Source organism: Rhinopithecus bieti, unplaced genomic scaffold, assembly GCF_001698545.2.
Source record: "Rhinopithecus bieti isolate Rb0 unplaced genomic scaffold, ASM169854v2 scaffold_11161, whole genome shotgun sequence".
In the NCBI taxonomy this organism is placed as follows: domain Eukaryota; kingdom Metazoa; phylum Chordata; class Mammalia; order Primates; family Cercopithecidae; genus Rhinopithecus; species Rhinopithecus bieti.
Genome location: NW_016806937.1, coordinates 257,905 through 281,968, shown reverse-complemented (window position 1 = coordinate 281,968; position 24,064 = coordinate 257,905). Strand labels below are relative to the sequence as shown.

General features: G+C 39.1%; 1 long non-coding RNA gene across 1 annotated transcript in view; it reads right to left on the bottom strand.

Moving 5' to 3' along the window:
- Window positions 1-23,768, bottom strand: part of LOC108533837 (uncharacterized) — a 51,326-nt gene extending 27,558 nt beyond the window's left edge. Inside the window, exon 1 of the long non-coding RNA XR_001886827.1 lies at window positions 22,852-23,768. This is a non-coding gene — a long non-coding RNA (uncharacterized LOC108533837). The remainder of the gene's footprint in view (window positions 1-22,851) is intronic.
- Window positions 23,769-24,064: the final 296 nt, after the last annotated feature.

Here is a 24,064-nt window from a genome sequence, read left to right as displayed (position 1 = left end):
GGTTTGCTTTTGGTGTTATGTAGTTACTCTATTAGATTGAGGAGGTCTCTGTTACTCCTACTTTCATGACAGTAATTACAATGAATGAAGATTAAATTCTATGCATCGACTATTAGGATGATCATGCCAAGTAGTATTTTCCTTTAATTTTAGTATGGTCCAATATATATATATATCTGGGTATATATATATATACACACACACACACATACACACACACACAAATATATGTTGATGAGGAATTATCTTGGCATCCTGGGATAAACTTACCTAGCCGTTTTGTATTCTTTATACCCTGCTGGGTTTCATTGGCTTAACTTTTCTTAGGAATTTCCCATTTATATTCGTAGATGAGATTGTTCTATAGATTTTTTTTTGGTACTCTCCTTATTGGCATTAAGTTCACTACAACTGCTGCCTCTAATAATCAGCATTTATTGAGTACTTACTAGCGCCAGGGGCTTTCATGCAGTCCCTCATTGACTACCCCCACCAAACTTATAGATTTTATTCTTATCCTCATTGTATAAGGAAGAAACTAAGACACAGAGGGGATAGGTAATGTGCCTAAGGGTGGCACTCCGTTTTGGACAAAATGGTAGACTAGTTATCCCAAGAAAGCCTCCCAATTGGAAACTTCTAAAATGCTGAATAAATTTTTTTTTTAATCTTAAAATAAATAGTGAACCTGGAGAGAAAGTTGAGGAAAGCCTCAGATGCCCTTGTTTTCATCCTTTGAGCTTCAATTTTCATAGACCTTAAATGGGGAGCAGGAGACAAAGCTGAGGTCTCCAGCAAAGTGGGAAATTGGATTGAAGATCTTCAGGATAAATACAGGACCTTGAAAAATGACCCATACAGTGATTAAATTGGAAAAAATATCTACCCCTCTTGTATTCTGAAGATAGGCAGAAAGGAAATTTGTTAGTGGGTTGGGTGATAGGTTGGGGAAAAGTCCAGGGCTGGCATTGCTATATACTACAAGTTTTAAAAGAACACTTTCAGAAATGAGCATTTTCACTGTTAATTCAGTTCTAAATCTTTTACAATCCCATTATCATTTCCTCTTTAATTCTTGATTGTATAAAACGCAATTTTATTTCCAAACATAGGGATGTTTTCATTTTACCCTCTTTTCTTGTTTGGTCCTAATTTAACTAGATTGTGATAAGCAGAGTATGCAAACTGTATGCTATTGATTTTTTGAATTTTGTTGAGACTTACTTTGCTACTTAGCAATTAATTTTTGTAATTATTCCACATACATATGAAAAATGTATATTCTCTATTTTGGGGGGTGTAGTATTCTTTTGATGTATAAGTCCAATAGATCATGTTTGTTAATTGTGTTTCTGATTCTTCATCTGATTTATTTATCATTGTCTGAGAAAGTTGCCTTAAAATCTCTCACTGTGAATGTGAATTTATCCAATTTTCCTTGTAATTCTATCAGTTTTTCATTTAGGTATGCTTAAGCTGTATTAGCAGATTCATACAAGTTAATGATAGTTATATTTCTTGTAGACTTTAAAAAATCATTTTAAAGTGAAGCTCTTTATCTCTGATAATGCTTTTAGCCTTAAATTCCATTTAATCTGCTGTTAATATTGCTCACTAGAATTCTTTGGGCTGGTATTGCCTGATCTATATTTTTTCATCTTTTTATTTTCAATCTTTCCATATTTGTTTTAGGGGTGTCTCTTGAAAGTAGCCCATCACTGGTGTTTGCTTTTTTATCCATAGTTATGGGAACTTTCTGGATTAACTGAGTTTAATCTGTGTCCACTGATTATGATTAATGACATAGTTTGGCTTATTTCTACCATCTTATGTTCTTTTCTATTTATCAAGCTTTTTACCTACTTCTTTTTTCACTCTTTCTTCCTTTGTTTTGGATTTTTACATTTTTATTATCCTTTCCCTTGCCTCTACCCCAGTGGTTTGACAACTTTAGATTCTATTTTTTTATTTCTTCACATTTTTAACATATACTCTAAGCTTTCTACTTTGTCTATAGTTTTTTAGTTTCTCTATTCTTCTTTTGAACAAAACAAGGAATTTACCAGGTACCAAACTTAAGTTATCCAGAGTCCCTTCTTTAATCTGCCATTTTATTGTTATATAGAATTTAGTTTTACCTATTTTAGAAGGCACAAAATCAGTTGTTATTATTAATAACCAATACATAAAGAGATATGCTGATATATTTTGTTAATTTATTTGCTAATTATGCTCCTTATATCCCACTCCTTCCTTCTGGGTTCATTTTTCTTCTTGCTGAGGTATATCCTTTCATGACTTACTACAGTCAGAAAAACACTGGTTTTGCTCCATATACTATTCTTGTTATTTCCCTTATTATTTGGCAGCTATTTCCCCACTGTCTGTGGTGTCAATTTACCAATGAGAAGTAAGCTTTCAGTCTAATGACTGGCTCTTTGTAGGTAATCTGTCTTCCCTCCTGGTAGTATTTAGGATTTTCTCTTTATCCCTGCTGTTCTGAATTTTCAATATGATATGCTTAGAGGTGGATTTATTTTTGTTTTTCTGTCTCAGCAACTGATATAAACATTCAGTCTGAGGGCTCATGTCTTTCTTTACTCCTCAGCCTGGAAAATTTTTGGCCATTCTCAGCCATTATTTCTCTTGATGGTGCCTCTCTGACCCTTCCTCTATTCTCTGCTTCTGGAATTACATAAGATAGATGTTGGAGCTCTCCCCATTCTTTCATATTTTCTGTCCCTCTATCTTTTTATAATAATTATTATGTTTTAATTTTGAAACATTCTCGAATTTTTGTGTGCAAGTTATGTACAAGTAACTTCCCTTTCCCAAACAATTTGAGAACAAGTTGCTGATCTGTTGCCCTGCTACCACAGAATACTTTAGTGTATATTTCCAACACATACATTTCTCCTACACGATTGCAATACAATCATCAAAATAAAGAAATTAACACGGATATATTGCTACCACCTAATCCTCTGATCTTGTTACAGCTTCACTGATTGTCCCAATAATGTCCATTATAGAAAGTAGATCCAGTTCAGAAACATGTGTTGTGTTTAGTCGTCAAATCTCTTTAATCCCCTTCAGTATGAAAGAATTTTTTTTTTTTTAACTCTAATGATCTTGATGTGTCTGAAGATTTGTAGACCAGTTATTTTGTAGGATGTTTCCCAGTTTGGGTTTGTCTAATGTTTCCTCATGATTGGGTTTAGGTGATGCCTTTTAGCAGGAGTATCACAGAATTAATGCTGTGTCAATCATGTCAAAATGTCTTACCAGTGGTAAATTTCATCACATAACTAAGATGTCTGCAAAGTTTCTCTACTTAAAATTATGATTTTCCCTTTGTAATTAGTAAGTACCTTTGGGGAGAGACTTTGACTCTATGGAAATATCCTGTTTCTTATCATATGCCCAATAATTTTAACATCCATCAGTAGTTTTTGCTGCAGCAATTAGTACTCTGATGTTTGCCTACTGGAGATTTCATATTTTTGCCTTATTTTCTCTATATTTATTAGTTAGAATTCTACTATAAGTAAGAGCTATTTCCTCCCCCTGTGTATTATTTGTTTCTAAATATTGTTAAAATTTATTATGGTAAAATATGTATAACATAACTTTTGCCATTCTAACCATTTTTAAGTGTATGGATCAGTGGCATTAAGTACATTCACATTGTTGTGCAACTGTTACCACCATCCATCTCCAGAACTTTTTCATCTTCCCCAGCTGAGAATCCACACCTATTAAAAACTAACTTGCTATTTCTCCCTCCCCTAGTCCCTGGAAACCACCATTCTACTTTTTGTTTCTATGAATTGGACTACTCCAGATACTGCATATAAGAGGAATCATTCAATGTTTATCTTTTTGTGATGGGGTTATACCCTATTTATTTAATTAATTATTTAGATCAACATGGACTCATGACTATTTTATTCTATGGATTATAATAGAATACTATTATTATCATCTTTATTGTTACTCAGATTGTCAGCTTTGGCCATTGAGAGCTTTAGCTATGGGGAGCTCCTTCAAGTTGACTTCTGTGTCCTTTCAACAGGCCCATCATTTTTCTGAGCACTTCTTTACTCTCTGGCACCCCAAGATATTCCAGACTCATTTGTATGTTTCCTCCAGCTCTAGAACCAGCCACTTCTCCAAGGAACCCTTGTACTTTTCACTGGAAAATGTTATTTAGAGACCAAGATTTGGGCACCAGATATTCTTATTGCTACTGGTGTCCCTTTTTCCAAGCTTTCTCAAAGTGGACAGAACAAGGAAACATGTATACATTCAAATGCATGCATATACATATAGATATATGTATCCATCTGTGTATATATATATCTATCTTATAATTCATGAGTTTTTGTGATGCCTCTAATTCTAATTTAACACCACAGGGTTTGTTCTAGCCATTCTCCTTTCATAATTTGTTTTTTATTTTATCTCTGTTTTTAGAGTCAATCTCTTTCTCTGTCACCTTGGCTAGAGGGCGGTGGTGCAATCACAGCTCACTGCAGCCTCCAACTACTGGGCTCAAGTGATCCTCCTGCTTTAGTCTCTAAGTAGCTGAGGCTACAAGCATGTGCCACCATACCCAGCAACTTTTAAAATTTTTTGTAGAGAGGCAGATGCAGTCAAGCTATATTGCCCAGGCTGATCTCAAACTCCTGGCCTCAGGAAATCCTCATGCTTTGGCCTCCCAAAGTGTTAAGGCTTACAGGCGTGTGCCACCACACCCAGCTTCCTTTCCTCATTTGTAACTTCTTTCTTAGACAGTGGAAAGCCTGGTTCTTGTGATCTCCAAACTGTGTATTACCATGAAGCTTTACCATGGTTCTAAGAGTCAGAGGTGTACAAAAGGTGTATTCAGGCCAGGCACGGTGGCTCACGCCTGTAATCCAAGCACTTAGGGAGGCTGAGGTGGGCGGATCATCTGAGGTCAGGAGTTGGAAACTAGTCTGTCCAACATAGTGAAACCCCATCTCTACTAAAAATACAAAAATTAGCCTGGCATGGCCATGGGCGCCTGTAATCCCAGCTTTTTGGGAGGCTGAGGCAGGAGAATCACTATGAACCAGGAGGTGGAGTTGCGTGAGCTGAGGATCACACACTGCATTCTGCCCGGGCAACAAAGAGCAACTCGTCTCAAAAAAAAAAAAAAAAAAAAACAAAATACAAAAGGTGTATTCAGAGGAATGTTGCTCCCCTATTCCTACTACTATTTCTCATGCCTTTTTGCCCCTTACTCCCACCTACAACTGCAAAGTAACCATGTTCACTAGCTACCAGTTTATCCTTCCTGTATTTCTTCTGCACAAAATAACAGATATTTTCTTAAATCCCTTTCTTTCCTATACTCTTCGTATACTCTTTTTGCACTTTTGTTGTTGTTTGAAATTACTCTATATCAATTTATAGAGATCTTCCGTATTCTTTTTTTTGCAGCTATATATAATACAGTATTTCATGATAGTTTTTTCAACTACTGTCCTGTGAATGGGCAGATAGAGTGTCTTCAACATTTAGTAATTACAATATTGCAATGAATAATCTTGAGAATATGTATTTTTGTCTTATTGGAGGTATATGTTCAGATTAGATTCCCAGAAGTGGGATTACTCAATCAAAAGTTTTGTGCATGTGTGGTTTTGTTAGATAATGTCCAAATTCTCTTCCAGAAGGGTGGCATCAGCTTGCCTTCCTACCACCAGTATATGGGAGTGCTTGTTTCCCTACAACCTTGCCAAGAGAATGTGTTGCCATGCTTTTAAAATTTTTTTACCAATCTAATAAATGAGAAATGGTATTTCAGTGTTGTTTTAATTTGCATTTCTCTGTGAGTTTATTTTTCATACATTTAAGAGCCATTTTAGATTGTGCATGCGTGCATGTGTGCGTGTGTGTGTGTGTGTGTGTGTGTGGTTGCTCATGTTTTCCTTCCATTTTTCTGCTCAACTTTTGGTCCTTTGTCTCCTGATTTTTAATAGTTCTTTATTTATTAGGGATATTAGCACCTTGTCTGTGGTATATGCTGCAAATATTTTCTCCTAGTTTGTCAGAGTCTTTTGATTTGCTTAGGGTGGGTTTTTTTTTTTATTTTGCCATACAAAAAGTTTTATGTAGTCACAATTATTAATCTTTTATTGCTGCTGGGTTTTGAATCATAGTTAAGAGATTTTCTTTAACCTGTAGATTAAATGGGAACTTGGAGGCTTTATAGTATGTTTGACTGTCTGATGGGGCTCTTTCTCCCTCCCCACTCCACCCTCATAGTTTCTCTTTTCACCATTTTCTGGCTATTCTTAAAGGTTTGTTTTTCCATATGAACTGTAGTTTCAATTTGTCTAACTCCTTAGAAAGGCTTGTTGTTATTTTTATTGGAACTGAGTTCAATTATAAATTAACTTAGGAAGAGCCAACATATATGTGATGCTGAATCATCCTGTCCAAGAATAGAGGATATTTTTGCTTGTATTCAAGTCTACCTTGTGTCTTTCAGGAATGTATGCTATTTTATTTTACTGATATTAATTTCTGTGTCAATTGTTGGTATATTGTATTATTTATCAACCTCCTATTAGATGGGTGTTAACTTTCCAGATTATCTTAATCCTTATTTCCATTTCTTAGTAATCTATGCTCCCATATGCCATTTACATTTCTATAGTTCATACAATTTCATTTTCATCCTCCTTGCTCTTCACGGTAGATTTTGTAAAAAGGCCACGTGGAAAAGAGTCTTAATGAGGACACTGGCCTTGGCTGGGGGATCCTGGGCAGGAGCTATAACCTCCCTAGCAGGGCTGGGATGAAGTTACAGTAGTCTTAAGTGAAAGGCCTGGTTAGTTACACAGGAATGAGGCCTTACTAAGAACACAGGTTGGGCTTCTTTATAGACTAGCTCATAACAAGATTCAACTGGTGGCAGCTTGAGATTTGAGAAAGTGGGAGAATAAGACTAGATAAATAGGCCAGGGCTAGGGTGGTGAAATAGTGTAGTAGAATGAGCATGGACTTTGGAGTCAGTCTGGGTTTGAATCCAACTCTGCTATTTCCTGGCAGGGCTATCCTCAGTTTCTAATGTCTAATAGATATTAATAGTACCTAACTCAGGGTTGCTATGATGATTAGAGATGGTGCACATGAAACACTTAGAGTCTGTTGGATGTAAATAACAATATAGACCTAAGATATGGGAGTCACAATATAACATAAAACATCACATCACATAGATCAGACTAGAAAAGGCTGTAATTGAACATAAGCCTGTAACCTGTAACTCGAATTCTTCTACTCTTCCTTCACTATCCTGGAACCATGATGAACCTTTCAGGCTTTGGTGGGAGGTGGAGAGAACAGCTGGTCACTACCCGACAGGTTTAGGGCTGCATCTAGGATCTGGTGGTTTCTAATATTGGGCACAAAATTACAGGCTTAACGGGGTTTTAATGCCCCACAGAGCTAATGGAAGATGAATCCTATGAGTTTGGGGGATCTTATTCATAGGCATACTGTTCCCTGGGGATCCTTCCTTTCTGTGGTCTGAGCTTTTGGTAGAATTTTTAACAGTTTAAGCCGCAGGAAACTGTTGTAGCTTTGGCTGATGAACAACCCATGGAGTGGGAGGCAGAACTGAAACAAGTAATGCTTTGATTTATATCCTATTGGCTAAGAATTTTGTCATGTACAGAGGAACATGGTGGGAGCGGGGTTAGAGAGAGCTGGGTGGCTGGATATTGGGTCATTTTAATGTCTACATAAATAGCTAATGTGACAAGATTTCAGATAGGGGATTAAAGAAATGATAAAACTTGCAGCCCAAGAGGGGTCACAGGGCTGTAACCAATTCTCTACTAGGGGTAGCATATAAACATATAGAACTGGGGTTTGGCTTAGCAAAGCTATTAAAGTGTGATAGAAAAGGCCTAGAAATCCCAGGGATTCCCCCCTTCAAAGGCAAAAATAAAAGGACTGTCATTTAGTGAATGAATATAGCTCCTGCTAACAGTGAGAAAGGAAAGGGAGAAGGAAGGACAAAGGGAGGAAGAGCTGAGAGACATAATCCATCAACCAAGTGAAAAAACAGGAAGGTCAAAAAGTCAACATCAAGTTCTATTTTACCTGTACTTAATTCAAGACATCTGGTCAGCTTATCACTGGAGACAGAGAGTGCAAGAGAGCGCTGTGAATAAATCAAATACATTGAGAACTTCCATCTTCATGTTAACCATTAATTTCATCTGCCTTCCCTATCCCAAAAGTTTTAGTAGATCACGTGGGAAGTTAAATTTTACTGATTTGAGTTTCATGTTTTTTTTTATTTCCTCTGCCCTGCATGTGAAGAGGCCAGTGAACCTTAAAATAACCAAATGGCAGAAAACCAAGGGAATAAGGACAAGCTTAAGTGCCTGGCCTAGATAATTAGTCTTCGAATAATCAAGAATGGGGTGCATTATAATCTTCATATGGGCACAGTAATTAGGCTTAGAAGCTTTCAACTATGATGTTATAATTTGTGTATGTAAGTGTGAAGTTGAATAGTTTGGGGACAATTTAGTTTTATAGTTAGCAACAAAATAATTGATCCTGCATTTTCTGAACATATAAACATCTGAATCCCTGTTTCTAGAAGCTCTCAAAGGATGAAACAAAAGCTTGGAAAGATGGCTGGAGTGACCACAGGTGCTCTGTTGCTTCACTCAGGAAGTCCTTCACCTGCATCATTTTGAATGCATGTAGTGTCGTCTCCAGAAGTAGCTTTCAGATTCTCTGTTTTGAGTCACAGCTGACTCCCAATTATAAAACTAAAAGCAATTATCTGGGTTCTCACCGTGCATTTAAGATTATAGTTTTATGTTTATTTATAAAAAAAAAAACACAAACCAGGCAAACAACTACTTAAAATGCAGTGTGTGCTCGAACTGATTTAAAGCAATAACAGCAGGCATATCCCTTGCGATTTTCTAAAATATTCCCTTTCTTCCTCTGCAATTTGAATCCAAATGTTCAACTTTGATTTTTGTCTTTTTTTTTTTTTTTTTTGAGACGGAGTCACGCTTTGTCGCCCAGGCTGGAGTGCAGTGGCGCGATGTCAGCTCACTGCAAGCTCCGCCTCCCTGCAAGCTCCGCCTCCCGGGTTCACGCCATTCTCCTGCCTCAGCCTCCGGAGTAGCTGGGACTACAGGCGGCGCCCGCCACCACGCCCGGCTAATTTAGAGACGGCGTTTCACTGTGTTAGCTAGGATGGTCTCAATCTCCTGACCTAGTGATCTGCCCGCCTCGGCCTCCCAAAGTGCTGGAATTACAGGCGTGCTGGGATTACAGGCGTGCTGGGATTACAGGCGTGAGCCACCGCGCCCGGCCAATTTTTGTCTTTTCTAGGTGTTATACCTTTTTGGGTTCTTTGTATATCAGAGATGAAGGGAAAGAGAACGAAGAATCCCAGACTATGCCATTTTAAAACTCAAGTTTAAGAGTTAATTTGGTTAGCAATTAAGATTTCTATTTTGTTTGAACGAAAGTTACAAGTTCAGTTGTTAATTAAAGCACCCACAAAATGGAATCTCTACTTCTCCCAAACAACGTCTTTATTCATTTATTAGGTACAGAATGTGTTTGTGATTCTTTAGCACCTACTATAGATTTTAGAGAACCCAGAGTAGGCAATAATCATGTCAATTATTCTTAAAATAAAAGAAACCAGATGAAATACAATTGAACAGTACAGATATTCCTTAATTAGTTGAAATTCTTTAAATTAATTAGTGGAAACCCTTTTAACAAAATTAAAATACCGCAAACATAACACAGTAACTGAAACTCTTGACAGTAGTGCCATCAACTTTACCCTTTATCACAGTGATTCTAGCTGAAAGGTAGAAATTCCTAAAGCCTTGGTGATTTTCCAACAACCCCAAGCTCTTTTGAAATAAAGTCTAACATTTACACTCATTATTTTCCATCCCTTAAACTCTCTGGACTTAGTAGACATCTTGATACTGTTCTAATATTTAATTCTTACACATAATTTGAGTATATTTTAAAACTTATGTTCCCAACTAGATTATAAGCCTCTTAAAAATAGGATCTATATCTTCAACTTAAAAAAAACTTGTGCAGCATCTAACAATATATCTTAGTACATTAGAAACCTAGCAGATAGATACTTCTTCATCAATTTCATTGCTAACATTTAAAATAAAGTCATATACTTGAAAATTTTTGTATTATTTAAATGTATGATCTTAAGAAGTTTGCATTATTCTGAAATGTGATTGCATTACATTTAGGAACTCTTCCCAGTTAAATGTGTTCTATTAACTGAGAGACAGCTGTATAAATATGCCCTTCCCGCCACTAACACATGCAGAGGCAAAAGCAAATGTAATGGTGGAAATGATGGAGAACGGGGAAAGCCTATCTCTTATTTGTATGAATTAAAGAGATTTCATGAAGAGGTGGACATTGATAACTGCACAGGTAGCTAGCAACATAAGCTTGTTTTCCATGTCAGAGCATACAGAGAAGAGTAAGAGAGCTAGCTGGGCACGGTGGCTTATGCCTGTAATCTTAGCATTTTGGGAAGCTAAAGTGGGCAGATGGATTCAGCCCAGGAGTTCAAAGCTAGCCTGGGCAGCATAGCAAGACCCAGTTTCTACAAAAAATACAAAAATTAGCTGGGTGTGGTGGCACATGCCTGTAGTCACAGTTAATTGGGAGGCTGAGGTGGGAGAATCGCTTGAGTCTAGGAGTTCAAGACCAGCCTGGGTAACACAGAGAGACCCTATCTCTACAGAAAAAAATAAAAAATTAGCTGGGTGTGGTGGTGAGTGCCTGTGGTCCCAGCTACATGGGAAGCTGAGGTGAGAGGATCACTTGAGCCCATGAGTTTGAGGCTGCAGTGAGCCGTGACTGAGCCACTGCACTCCAGCCAGGTTGACAGAGTGAGACCCTGTCTCAAAAAAAAAAAAAAAAAAAAAGGGGGGGGGGGGTAAGAGGGCTTGTATTTTAAGCAGTGAAATTTTCTTTTCCTTTTTTATTATACTTTAAGTTCTAGGGTACATGTGCACTATGTGCAGGTTTGTTACATATGTATACATGTGCTATGTTGGTGTGCTGCGCCCATTAACTCGTCATTTACATTAGATATGTCTCCTAATACTATCCCTACACCCCACAACACAACAGGCCCTGGTGTGTGATGTTCCCCTTCCTGTGTCCAAGTGTTCTTGTTATTCAATTCCCACCTATGAGTGAGAACATTCGGTGTTTGGGTTTTCTGTTCTTGCGGATTAGTGTGCTGAGAATGATGGGTTTCCAGCTGCATCCATGTCCTACAAGGACATGAACTCATCCTTTTTTAAGGGCTGCATAGTATTCAGTGGTGTATATGTGCCACATTTTCTTAATCCAGTCTGTCATTGATGGACATTTGGGTTTGATTCCAAGTCCTTTGCTATTGTGAACAGTGCGCAAAATAAACATACTGTGCATGTGTCTTTATAGTACATGATTTATAATCCTTTGGGTATATACCAAGTAATGGGATGGCTGGATCAAATGGTATTTCTAGTTCTAGATCCTTGAGGAAACACCACACCGTCTTCCACAATGGTTGGACTAGTTTACAGTCCCACCAACAGTGTGAAAATGTTCTTGTTTCTCCACATCCTCTCCAGCACCTGTTGTTTCCCTGACTTTTTAATGATTGATTCTAACTGGTGGTGAGATGGTATCTCATTGTGGTTTTGATTTGCCATTTTTCTGATACCAGTGGATGATGAGCATTTTTTCATGTGTCTGTTGGCTGCATAAATGTCTTCTTTTGAGAAGTGTCCTGTTCATATCCTTGCCCACTTTTTTCATGGGGTTGTTTGTTTTTTTCTTATAAATTTGGTTTGAGTTCTTTGTAGATTCTGGATATTAGCCCTTTGTCAGATGAGTAGATTCGCAAAAATTTTCTCCCCCATTTGTATAGGTTGCCTGTTCACTCTGATGGTAGTTTCTTTTGCTGTGCAGAAGCTCTTTAGTTTAATTAGATCCCATGTGTCAATTTTGGCTTTTGTTGCCATTGTTAAGCAGCAAAATTAAAACTCATTTTTCTAGTTTCCTTGGCTTAGAGTTATGAATATTTAGGAGGTATGAAAATGTCATGCTCCCAAAGACATTTATCTCTCAAGCCTTACTACAGTATTATTGATTTCTCCCTTGAACTCTGATTATGAGGGTTAGGGAGAACTAGTATTTCTACAGACAAAATTAATCTCCTAAATAAATCCAATGTGTACCTTCCGGAGTGGTGTGGGGAAGGGGAAGACAGTGTTGTTGGTATTAATATAGTAAATGCCTTCTCTAAGCTGACTTGGGAAGAGACAGGATGTCAGCTACTTCATCCTGAGACTAATTTTTATTCCCCTCCTTTAAAGAGTATTTTAGGGCAGGGCTCTTGTACCTTGCAGCAGTTGCAGGATAAACCAAGTGCCCTGTGGGCACAGGCAGGAGAAACGATGGTGGATCTCACTGGGAAGCTACATAAACTCTCCCTTCCACCTTCCTCCATTAGAGAAAAGTCAGTTGTCTTAATATCCACTGTTGTTAGCAGCCTCGGAATGCAGCTCCATTCAAAAACTTCTCATCTTCCTGTTGCCACTGTGACCTGCTAGTCAATATCAGTTGCTGGCTCTGGGCATTAATGGAATTTTCAGTTACTATAATCACAATGATCATCGCTGTCCAGGTCAAGCTTTAAAACAAATGTGCTTAATAAAAATAGACCACATATATATATATATGATGTATTGACATCATAATATTCTTTAAATATGTGTAGGATAGTCCTATAACACTTCATCTGCTCTTCTATTGTGGCTTTTTATTACTTTGTGCCCTGTGTTATAATGTCCAAGTCTCATCACATCTACCAGAGAGTAAGCCACTCAGGGTGAGTGTGCATATTTCACCTTTTTAAATGTTGCTCCCAGGCATTAGGATGGTGCCTTGCATTTAGCCGGTTTGCAATAAATATTAAATGCATGAGCAAACTAGTATTCATTACTGATACTTATGTTTCGTCGTTGAGTGCAAAACACTATAGCTAGTGTGGTGGACAAACAGGAAAGTTTGAAGTTTCACACTATAGCTAGTGCGAAAGTGCCAGCAGGTTCTGCTTTCTGTTTCTTTGTGCATGGCCATAAAGCCACATGGCATTTTAGGAGTGGGTGTGCCTCCATTTTGGTTAAGAGGGCTGAAGAATGGTGGTTTGCTTCCTCTTTTGCTTTTAGTGACTGTCACGATGATACTCTAATTTTTCTGGCCTTAATAGACTAACAGGGACCACACCATAATTCCAGGTGTTGTTTTTGGGTTATAACTGGTAGCTCATTTACAAGTGAGATGTGGACTGTTCTCTTCCAAATACACTTACATCACACCTGCCATTCTCTTCTCCACTCCTGCTCTGAGTTGGTTCATGCTGACTTGGCATTAAACTACCCAGAAGCGCTTAGGGTTGACTGCATCAGAGATTTATTGCTTGCTTGTTCTTCCAGATCATTTATAAGTGTTGAATCATGTCAGTGCTCACATCCATCCCATATGGACTTCACTCTAATACTTACTCATCTCAAGAAGCCTTGATTTGTTCTCATTCAAGTTTCCCTTAGGTCAGGTTTAAAGAAACAGAAAGTGCAGAAGAAGTGTGTATCTTGCACCCCATACTACACAAAGCTCTCTTTCTATGGTTCATGCTTGCTTTTCCTCTGTCAGAAAAAGGAGATCTGCATTCTACAAAAATCCAGCCAGGGCAGGGTGAGTTGTCTGGGATTTTCTGTAATCTAATAGAGCAAGTTTAATGACTCAAGAGAGGCCTGCTGTATATTGCAACTCATGGCTCATGAAAAGATATAGTCTGTTAATTTTCTGAACTGGATCTCTGAGGCTGAATTACATTATTTTTGTAATGTCTCTCCTGAATTAACTGCAGTTATTTGAGCATCCAACATCTTGAATGCACCAAAAGAAGGGAATCCCTGGATGTTAGTGACCAACAGAACCTTATCCTCTATAGAGGAAACTGGCTAGTGGATGCAGAGTCTTAATGCTTTGGGGTAAAATAAAAATACTTTTTACATGGGCAGCACACTTCTCCCCTACTAATAAATTGGAGAGTGAACATCATGAGCCTCTCCTTTGAGAAGACTTCAGTGCTTTTTATTTCTTCAGGATGAAGTCCAAACCCCTTCACACAGCATAGAGGGCCTTTCACCCTCCAGTGCCTGCCTTCCACCTTCCACTCCAACCTCATCACACCACTTCCTCCCACTCTTCTCTCCATCTGGACTGGATGACTTTCAGGATGCCAAATGGCCATATTCTTTGTCCCCATTTGGGCTTGTCTATGCACAGGCCTTCTGCCTGGAATATTACCTGTCCTCTCCCCACATCTGTCTCACTATCAGTAATGACGGTAATAGTAGTTATGCTCTGTGCTAAGGAAGGCTTGCATGGATCCTTTTATTGAATCTTTACAACAACCCATGAGCACTGTAATTATTCCCGTTTCACAAATAAGGAAACTGAGGCTCAGCAAGCTTAAGAGCCCTACCCAGGCTCATACAGCTATTAAGTACAGGGAGTTGAAGCTAAGTAGCCTGACTCCAGGGCCAGCTCCAGGCTGCGGTGCCTCCCAGCATTGAGCTACACATAGTCATGTGGCTAACTCTTACTCATTATTTAGACATCACTTGCTCCAGAAAACTTTCTTGGCAGGTTATGTGCCCCTCCTGTGCCTTTTATTTCGCTCTTTACAGCACGTACAATATAATACCTCTGTAATTGCTTGCTTACTTTTCTGTATCCTCCACAAGCTTCAGAGGCCCGTAGGGGAGGACCCAGTCTGCCCCTCTTGCCATCTTATCCCCAGAGTCTACTGGGAAGCTTGGCATTCAGTAGGAGCTCAGTACGTGTTTGGGGAATAGGTGATCCTTTGACTAAACTTAGATCCACTGAAAACCCTGCACAATTCTTTTGGCAGGAAAAGGTTAATTCTAGTCTTACTGATTCCAGACTTTAATGGAGGAAATAATTTATAACTTCTCCTTTTTGCGGGGACTACAGAATTATGTGACTAGACTGAGGTTTTCTTGTGGTTAACAAGGCCTAGTCATATGAGTCAAGGTTATCACACAATCAGACTTTTGCTCACTCCAACTACCCTTCTCCCCCCTTGAATTCTTGAGATAAACCAGGAAGTGGTTTGTTGTTTTACATATTCACCAAAGGATTCTCATTTGTCATTTGTCCTACTATCTAATATTTGCAGTTTTTGCCATGAAAAATAATTGCAAGGCCAGGTATGGTGGCTCATGCTTGTAATCCCAGCATTTTGAGAGGCCAAGGCAGGCATATCTCTTGAGGTCAGGAGTTCGAGACCAGCCTGGCTAACATGGTGAAACCCTGTCTCTATTAAAAATACAAAAATTAGCCAGGTGTGGTGGAAGATGCCTGTAATCCCAGCTACTCAGGAGGTTGAGGCAGGAGAATTGCTTGAACCTGGGAAGCAGAGGTTGCAGTGAGCTGGGATCCTGCCACTGCACTCAAGCCTGGGCAACAGAGTGAGACTCCTCAAAAACAAAACACAACAAAAACAAGCAAACAAACAAAAAGTAATTGCAAAACTGTGATTACTTTTGCACCTACCTAATACCATATATTGAAGTTGGAAGAGACACTGGACGGTAGCTCACCCAGCCCTTTTTAATTGAGAGAAAATTGAAGCCTATAGAGAGGCTCAAATTCATCCACTAGTTAGTAGCCAAGTCAGAGATACAATTCATATCTTTCATTCATTTACATAATGAGTTTATTTGATGCACTTTCACAATATGATTACTTTACAAAACATTTTTTTAACCTTCACATTGATAGGAATAAAGGTGTTGTTTCTAAAGCAACATATAACTGTGTATAATTCATCTGAGATCAGCAGTGCAGAAACAAGAGAAGGTTTTTTAAAAAACTTTTTGTTGAAGTCTAACATTCAGAAGATTGTGTAGTGCTTGATGACTTTTTCTTTCTTTCTTTTTTTTTTTTTAGAGACAGGGTCTCACTCTGTCAGCCAGGCTGGAGTGCAGTGGTGTGACTGTAGCTCACAGCAGCCTTGACCTCCTGAGCTCAAGGGATCCTCCCACCTCAGCCTCCCAAGTAGCTAGGACTACAGGCAGGTGCCACCACACCTGGCTAATTTTTTCTTTTGTTTTGTAGAGATGGGGTCTTGCCATGCTGCCCACACTGGTCTCAAACTCCTAGCCTCAAGTGATCCTTTCACCTCAGCCTCCCAAAGCTCTGGGACAATAAGTGTGAGCCACTGTGCCTGGCCCTGATGAATTTTTATAAAGTGAATGCACCCATGTAACCAGCACTCAAGTTCAGAAATAGGACACTGACAAAGGGAGATTTTTAGTATTGAACACATAATTACTTTTAATAATGTATTCTCACCTAAATCTGTTCTATAAAACTTACTATAGGTTTATAATAGTAGGAGGTCACTATTGGGGGGTGAGGAGGAGAGAGAACTTTTGAGATGACAATTTCATTCCCATGTACAACTCTCACAACTTCATAAGACAGTGTTTAAGGCATACATTCCTTAGATTTTGTGTAGTAAAGATGCAGCTTACTATTGACTATTTGTTTGCAAAATTAACGTGTCATCAGGCTGATATTGTAGCATCATAAACAGCAATACTTGTGTGACTCTAACTCATATTCTATAGTGCTCAAAAATCTACTTAGAACATTTTTTGATAATTCGCTACATGGGATTTGTAAGCATAGGTGTGCACTTTATTCTTTTTAAAGGAAGGTGAAATCTCAAATCTGTTATCAGTCTTGTGTATACGCTGAGCTGTGATGGGTTTGCATGGAGCTTATTATATATTTTTGCTTATTCTTTTTGGCAAACTTGAGCGTATTTCTGAGTGGACTGACTGGCATTAGGATGTCTGACCCTGGAGCTGCCCTGTCTCTGTTCTAAGCCAGCTACCCCATGCATTTGACCCCATTCAATTAGTACAGGCTTTAATGTCCAAGTCCACATTTTTCCAACAAAGGTTTCAATTCCCAATGTAGGTGTTGCCCAGAACTTTGGACAAATTATTTAACCTGAAATATTTTCTTCGTTCTAATTCTGTCATAATAATAATAAACATTTGGGGAGTGAAACTTCTGCCTAAAACTGGATCCGAATGTTACACTCATTTGAAAGGTACAAATATGTTCATTGTGCAGTTCAATTAATAGAGCAGTAACTGGGCAATTTCTCAAAAGTTCTCATGATCTAAAATGTTTCTTGGCCCAGCAGATTTTTAATAATATCTAACATCTTAAGAAAGCTTCTTTTCCTATTTCCTATTTCTACTCAAGGATAAAATTTATCTAATTATTTTAAATGTATAGAAAATCCAGAATACTAACCTCAACACAGGAAAGAAAGAGAAAAAAAAAAACTTCTTACCTGTTTTAAACTTTGTTTCTGCTGTCTAGAATAGCCCCTCCAGCTAGCAACATGTATTGTGCCTTCCTCAAGGTCAGAGTCCAATTATGGGCTTCAGCTAATTTTACCTTTTTTTCTCTTTGTGTCTCATTCTGGTTTCCCTTAGCTCTCCATTAGCCTTCTTGGCTCACAACAAAAGCTCAACAGGAGACTAGCAGCAGCATGATGAAATTAAATAGAATGCCACAAAAAGGCCTGGGAATTTGAAAGGTGCCTCTTAACTTCAGCAGGGAAACAGAGTAACATGGCCGCTGTCTGTGGCTTAGAGAAGTTTGTGTGGCACATGTACATGATGGTTGTTCTATTTGTTTGCTGTTATGAAACATTATTTTTCTTTATATGAGCACCATACCTAAGTGGGGTCACTATTGAGGGTACACATTTCCCAGTAAAGGGGAAGTGCTGTCATCCTATTGATGCCACCGAAGGCTGTTAAGACTATTAATTTTGTTGTTCATTTAGGCATGCGTGGTTGCCACAGCAACAACAATCTCATAGTTCCTTCAAGCCCTCTGTGCAGTGAGCATCTGTTGAGAGTCCTACAAAGGTGTCATAGTTTCTCTCCTTCCTGTCACAGATTGAACCCCTTGCTTGCTCTCCTTATGAGCTACATATTTATCAAGAATCCTGAGAGAGAGAGAGAGGGAGAGATTCTTTGCTGGAGCCAAAGGAGAAATCTAAATGAAAATGAAGGCTTTTGTTTCCCGTGGGCTGCTGCAGAAGACCTCAGAATGAGTAGTTTAGAAGTCAGATGATTATTAAAGATCTTGGTCAGCTGAAATGTGAATAAGTCCTTGGCAAAATCCACAGCCAATCTTTTATGCAGGGTGGCCAGGACACTGAGTATCCTGTGTAACGCCAAAATTGTAAATTCTAGCCCAAACTCCCAGTGGTATGCAGTAATAGGGTGCAATCTCTTGCCAACTATTTCTCATAATCCGAGACCTTCTCCTTAAGAACCACATAGATTTCAGAATATATGTTTCTTAAATGGACTCATTTCCTCTCTCTCTTGTGTGTGTGTGTCACTCTCTCTCTTTCTTAACGAGCAGTTGGTAGAGAAAGCTTATGTTTTCAAAAGCATTTGTTGGTACTGATAGACAATCATCTTTGAAGACACTACTCAGTATGAGTCTTTGTCTTTGTGTCCTAATTTATCTCATTTGCAAGTTATATAGTCAGAACTAGAGGGGAGTTACAATTTCTAGATAAATTGCATACTAACTAAGTGAAAGGAGCTGAGACTGGGCAGGCTGTCTTTATAGCTATTGAGAGGAGGTATCTTAAGTCCTTGTAGAATCCTTATTTGAAATTTACACGTAAATGTTAGGGCACCTGACTGAGCAAGTTTATCAAAACATCATTACAGTTTCCTCCTCCTTCTGTCATTATTCTGATCAAGATGATCAAGAACAGATTTCTGTATTCATTTTTGCAGAGAAGCTTACTCATTCCTCTTCAAAATTCTTTTATCTAATGATACCTATTGTTCAATCATAAGAAATATTTAACAGTAAAATCTTTTACTTGGAGTAAATTATCTTTGAGGTGGATTCTACTAAAGATTCTCTGTTGATTAAGTAATTGTCATTTTTCCTGTTGTGGGTTTGGAGAAGAAATTTCTAGGTTATATACTGTTTTTAGGCAAGAAGCCTGAGCCTGGGTTACTCTGGCTTTCACAAGACATTAGTATGTCCTGAGGGCTTCTTTTTTGCAACTCTCTGTGAGGATTCCTGGGACCAATTTTTGTAAGACTCTCCCATCCCAACCACTCTTTTTCGTATCTTTTACTTTTTATTTCCGAGTTCTTCTCTTCATTTTCTTTATTTACTTCTCTAGGATCAGAAGATCATAGTACTTTCGAACTGGAAAACACCTCCCATCTTCTCTTGTACATTTCTATCCTCACAACTTGCAATGCTCAACTGGGCTCATGTTGTCTACTTTTAAAAACTTGTATATATGGATATGCTAATAGCCAAGCACAAACCAAACATTTTATTATATGCAATTTATTATACCAATGTGGTTTTAATGAAATAGCCTTAATACAAATGAGACTTCTTTTTTTCTAGTTCTAACTCTGATTTTAATTCACAGACTGACCCTGGACAAATCTCTCTAGTTTTGCTTGGTCTCAGTTTCTTTATCTGAAGATAAGAATGGCCTTCTCTCATAACTTATTATCGAGTAAATGAGCTAATATATGTAAAGGCTCCTTGGAATATGTGAGGTACTATGTGTAAGCTATAGGGATACTCATCCATATTGTCTGTCTCTGGAGTCCACATCAGCTTGGTGTCTTTAACTGTGACCTTAGCCAAAGTGGCAAAACCCTATCAGAAATCTACTAAAAAAAATGTGCATTTTTCCTTGACCAAACAATTTCACTACTAAAAATCTGTACTACAGAAATATTCATATGTCTGCATACAGTACCAGATATTAACTGAAGCATTGCAGTTGAAAAACTGGAAACTTAATTAAATAGAAACTTAATTTTCTATCAGTAGGAAGAAAGTTAAATATATATCCATATAGTAGAATACACTGAGATTATAAACAAATAAGGTTGATGTATTCTAAAACTGCATGGAAATATCTTCAAGACATGTGTTGTATGAAAAAACAATTCATTAAACAGTACCTAGTGTATGATCCCATTTATCCTAAAAAATGCAAACACCACACAGAAAGGAAACAAAGCCACACCTATATATGTGAATACATTTGTGTGTAAATTTGCCATGTCCCTATGTCATTGAGCTTCCCTCTCTTATTGTATTACGTAGTGTGGAGAGTTGAGGTTAAGAATGAGTTCTGGGCCGGGCACGGTGGCTCAAGCCTGTAATCCCAGCACTTTGGGAGGCCAAGACGGGCGAATCACGAGGTCAGGAGATCGAAACCATCCTGGCTAATACGGTGAAACCCTGTCTCTACTTAAAATACAAAAAACTAGCCGGGCGAGGTGGCGGGCGCCTGTAGTCCCAGCTACTCAGGAGGCTGAGGCAGGAGAATGGCGTAAACTCGGGAGGCGGAGCTTGCAGTGAGCTGAGATCTGGCCACTGCACTCCAGCCTGGGCGACAGAGCGAGACTCCGTCTCAAAAAAAAAAAAAAAAAAAAAAAAAAGAATGAGTTCTGGAGTCACACTGACTGGCTTCAAATCCTGGCATGACACATACTACGTGTGTAATTGTGGATAAATCCCAACTCTTCCATGCTTCATTTTCCCACCTTAGAATGGGTTTGACAATTTCACCTTACTCAAGAAATTTAAATGCATAGGAAAAAATCCAGAATACTTTTGATTACCCTGAGACACAACAGGGTAGCTGGAAATGTGAAGTTCCTTTTGAAGTACCCAACTCTACACAATGCAGATAATACTGAATAAAGCTTATCCGCTTCTGTAGGACAGCATGGGAAAGGTCCTAGAGGCTCAGAAAAAATATAAATTTTGGTAAATGCAACCATGAATGGAAGGATAGGGAGAAACAGCCATCATCGGGGTGTGTGAGCATCAAGAATGTGACAAAGGCTTTTTTGGCAGAGCTATGGGAAAACCCATTTTCTGAAGAGGCAGAATCATGAAGGGGGCTTATGTCCCCATCCCAGAGGGATCCAGTGGTCTCATATGCGGCTTTCCTCTCAGCCTTGTCTATCCAGTCCAGCTTATTTCGTCCTGTATTCTACTATCTCTACTGTGGAAACTTTCCCTGAGAAGGAGGCAAACCTTCCCTCCAGGGAGGTCAAGGAGGATTGCACTGCTTTGCTTCATGCAAACAGCTTCCCAGGGAGGGAGCTTTTGCTCTCCCTGCTGTGTGGATAGATTGAGGAGCCCCCAAGGCTTGGCAGCAGGTCAGGCCCAGCCAAGCTTCCAGAACCAGAGAAAGGCATAGCTTTTTATCTGAACTTAATTTCTTTTCCAGAGGAGCACTGCCTCTTGTTCTTACTTGAATTTAATCTCCATGGATCACAATTTTGTTTGGTGGGTCTATCTAGCAAAATTCACAATTCAAGGGCTCCTGGTCCTTGGCTGACTCGGGGAGATCAGTCCCTTCTTACAGGTGAGGAACTAGGGCTCCAGAGAGTCTAGTGACCAGCCAAGGTCAAGAGGCCACTCGGTGAAAGAGCTGGCCTAGAAACAGTCACTAGTCTTCATCCAAGGTTCTTTCTGTCATACTAACACATATTTATTAGCAATAGAAAATCTGCTCAAAATAACTCATTCTCCTAGAAGAAAGATCTTAAGATATTACAGGTAAAAGAAAGTATAGAGATCACATCATATAGGCCTCTGAAAGAAGTTTTAAGTCCTCCCTCCCCTTATTTTACTTAAAATAATGTCTGTCTTGGCATAGTTGTGAATCCAAGTTGTATTCTGCTGGGTGAGCCTGTGTGTGTGCCTCGGGGTGATGTCAGCGTGGCTCCCTAAAGATTTCAATGGGATGATTCCTCTTGGGTTTTATTCTGTAGTAAAAATAATCTGTAGTGGTTTTGGTTTTCCTTGTTTTATAAGCTAGAGGAGTCAGCCAGGAGGCCACTGCCTCCTAATTTTCTATGTGGTCATTATCCATACTGCATTCAGACCACATTAAAGGCCACTGGATCTCAAATGATCCCTTAGGGACTATTCATGTGGTCATCAGTGGGGAGGTGTGCAGGCAAGCAACACTAACCAAAATATTTCTTCAGAAAGCTCACATACTTCCCATATGAATTCACGTCTGAAAGACTGCCGTATTTTCTGTTTTAAGGTTCCATGTCCTTTATGTCACTGAACTACTCCTTCTTGTTCTGCTGCGTAGTGTAGAGAGTAGAGATGAAGACAATGGGTTCTGGAATTGGACTGACTTTAAATCCTAGCTCTGCATTTACTAATGGTGTGATTATGGGTAATTGACTTAATCTTTCTGTTTGTTTCCTATCTGTAAAATGATTTGAAAATTTTATCTAACACAAACAACGATGGAAGAACTAACTAGATATAGTACAGACACACGAGACAGAGCACTTGGCATGTGGTATCCACTCAATGAATGTTACCTCTTACCCTTAACATCTGCTCATGCAGCCCAGAATTATGGAAAGAACTTTAGATTGATGGGTCAGGAGACACAGGATCTATTCTAGGATCTCACTTCAGTGTAGCTTCATGAACTTGGAGCAGTCACTTGATCCCAACTCATAGAATGCAAGACATAGAAGCAAGTATTTGTTCCAACCTCCTCATTTAACAAATGAAATTGGGTCTCAGAGAAAGGAAGAGACTCACCTGAAGTCCCCAGGGAGTCAATATCCAGGCCAGGATCAGCCAGCACCACTCTCCTGATTTTTGTCCCATAGCTTTTCCCATCATTCCTCTGGAGACAGAAGACCTTGCCAAGTGGTCCAAGCTTTGCTGAAGACCTAAGGACTTTGAGATTGATAGGTGAGTGATTCCTAACATGCTGTCTTGGGGTTGCGGCCATCTGAGAAGCAGCTGCCGGTGCTTTCTACTATGTCATGGTTGGCATAACTATCAGAAGCAGAGCAGTACCTTTAAGATGCTACTGGGTGAGAGCCACTGCATCTACGGCGCACCCAGTAAACTCATTCCAGGCCAACAGGGCAAGGTTGGGTAAGCTCTAGAGCCCAACAGCTTAGTAGTTGACTATGTTTCTTCTTTCTCTTCTTGGCTCCTGCCAGAGACACTTAGAGTAACATTATCTCTATCTTAAGCTATAGAAGTTTCCTTTTGAACTCTCATTATAGGCCATTGTCACTCCTTTCCTCTTCTCCTCTCACTTCCACACAGATTCTGAGATCACAGGCTGACCATATTATCCACTCTTGGGTACATGGCTTTGACCTGCAAGGTCTCCTTTCTGTTCCACACTCTGGCCACAGCAGACACTCAGCAAAACCAGTCCTGTACTCATTATTCTAAATATATACTAGGCTTTTGGTTTGGGGACAGTGCATATATTACACCTCTCCATTGATTCTTGCTCAGTCCTCACAGATTGACTATTATCATTTCTGTAGAGCCCATAATTGTCCCCCAACTTAGAAGTGGTCTCCTGGTCCTTAGAACTTAGAACAAGTGCTTGCTATAGGTCTATAGAGGTTCTACCTCCCTTAAAAAACTTCTTAACTTAACAACCATGTACTCGACCTCTTTTTTTTTTTTTTTCTTGGAGACAGAGTCTTGCTCTGTCACTCAGGTTGGAGTACAGTGGCATGCTCACAGCTCACTGCAACCTTGACCTCATGGGCTCAAGTGATCTTCCCACCTCAGCCTCCCTCGTAGCTCCTACAGGCATGTACCACCATGCCTGGCTAATTTTTGTACTTTTTATAGAGATAAGGTTCTGCCATATTGCCCAGGCTGGTGTCGAACTCCTGGGCTCAAGTGATCCACCTGCCTTGGCCTCCCAAAGTGCTAGGATTACAGGTGTGAGCCACCACACCACTGGACCTCTTTTTATCCCCCAAAGCATTTAACA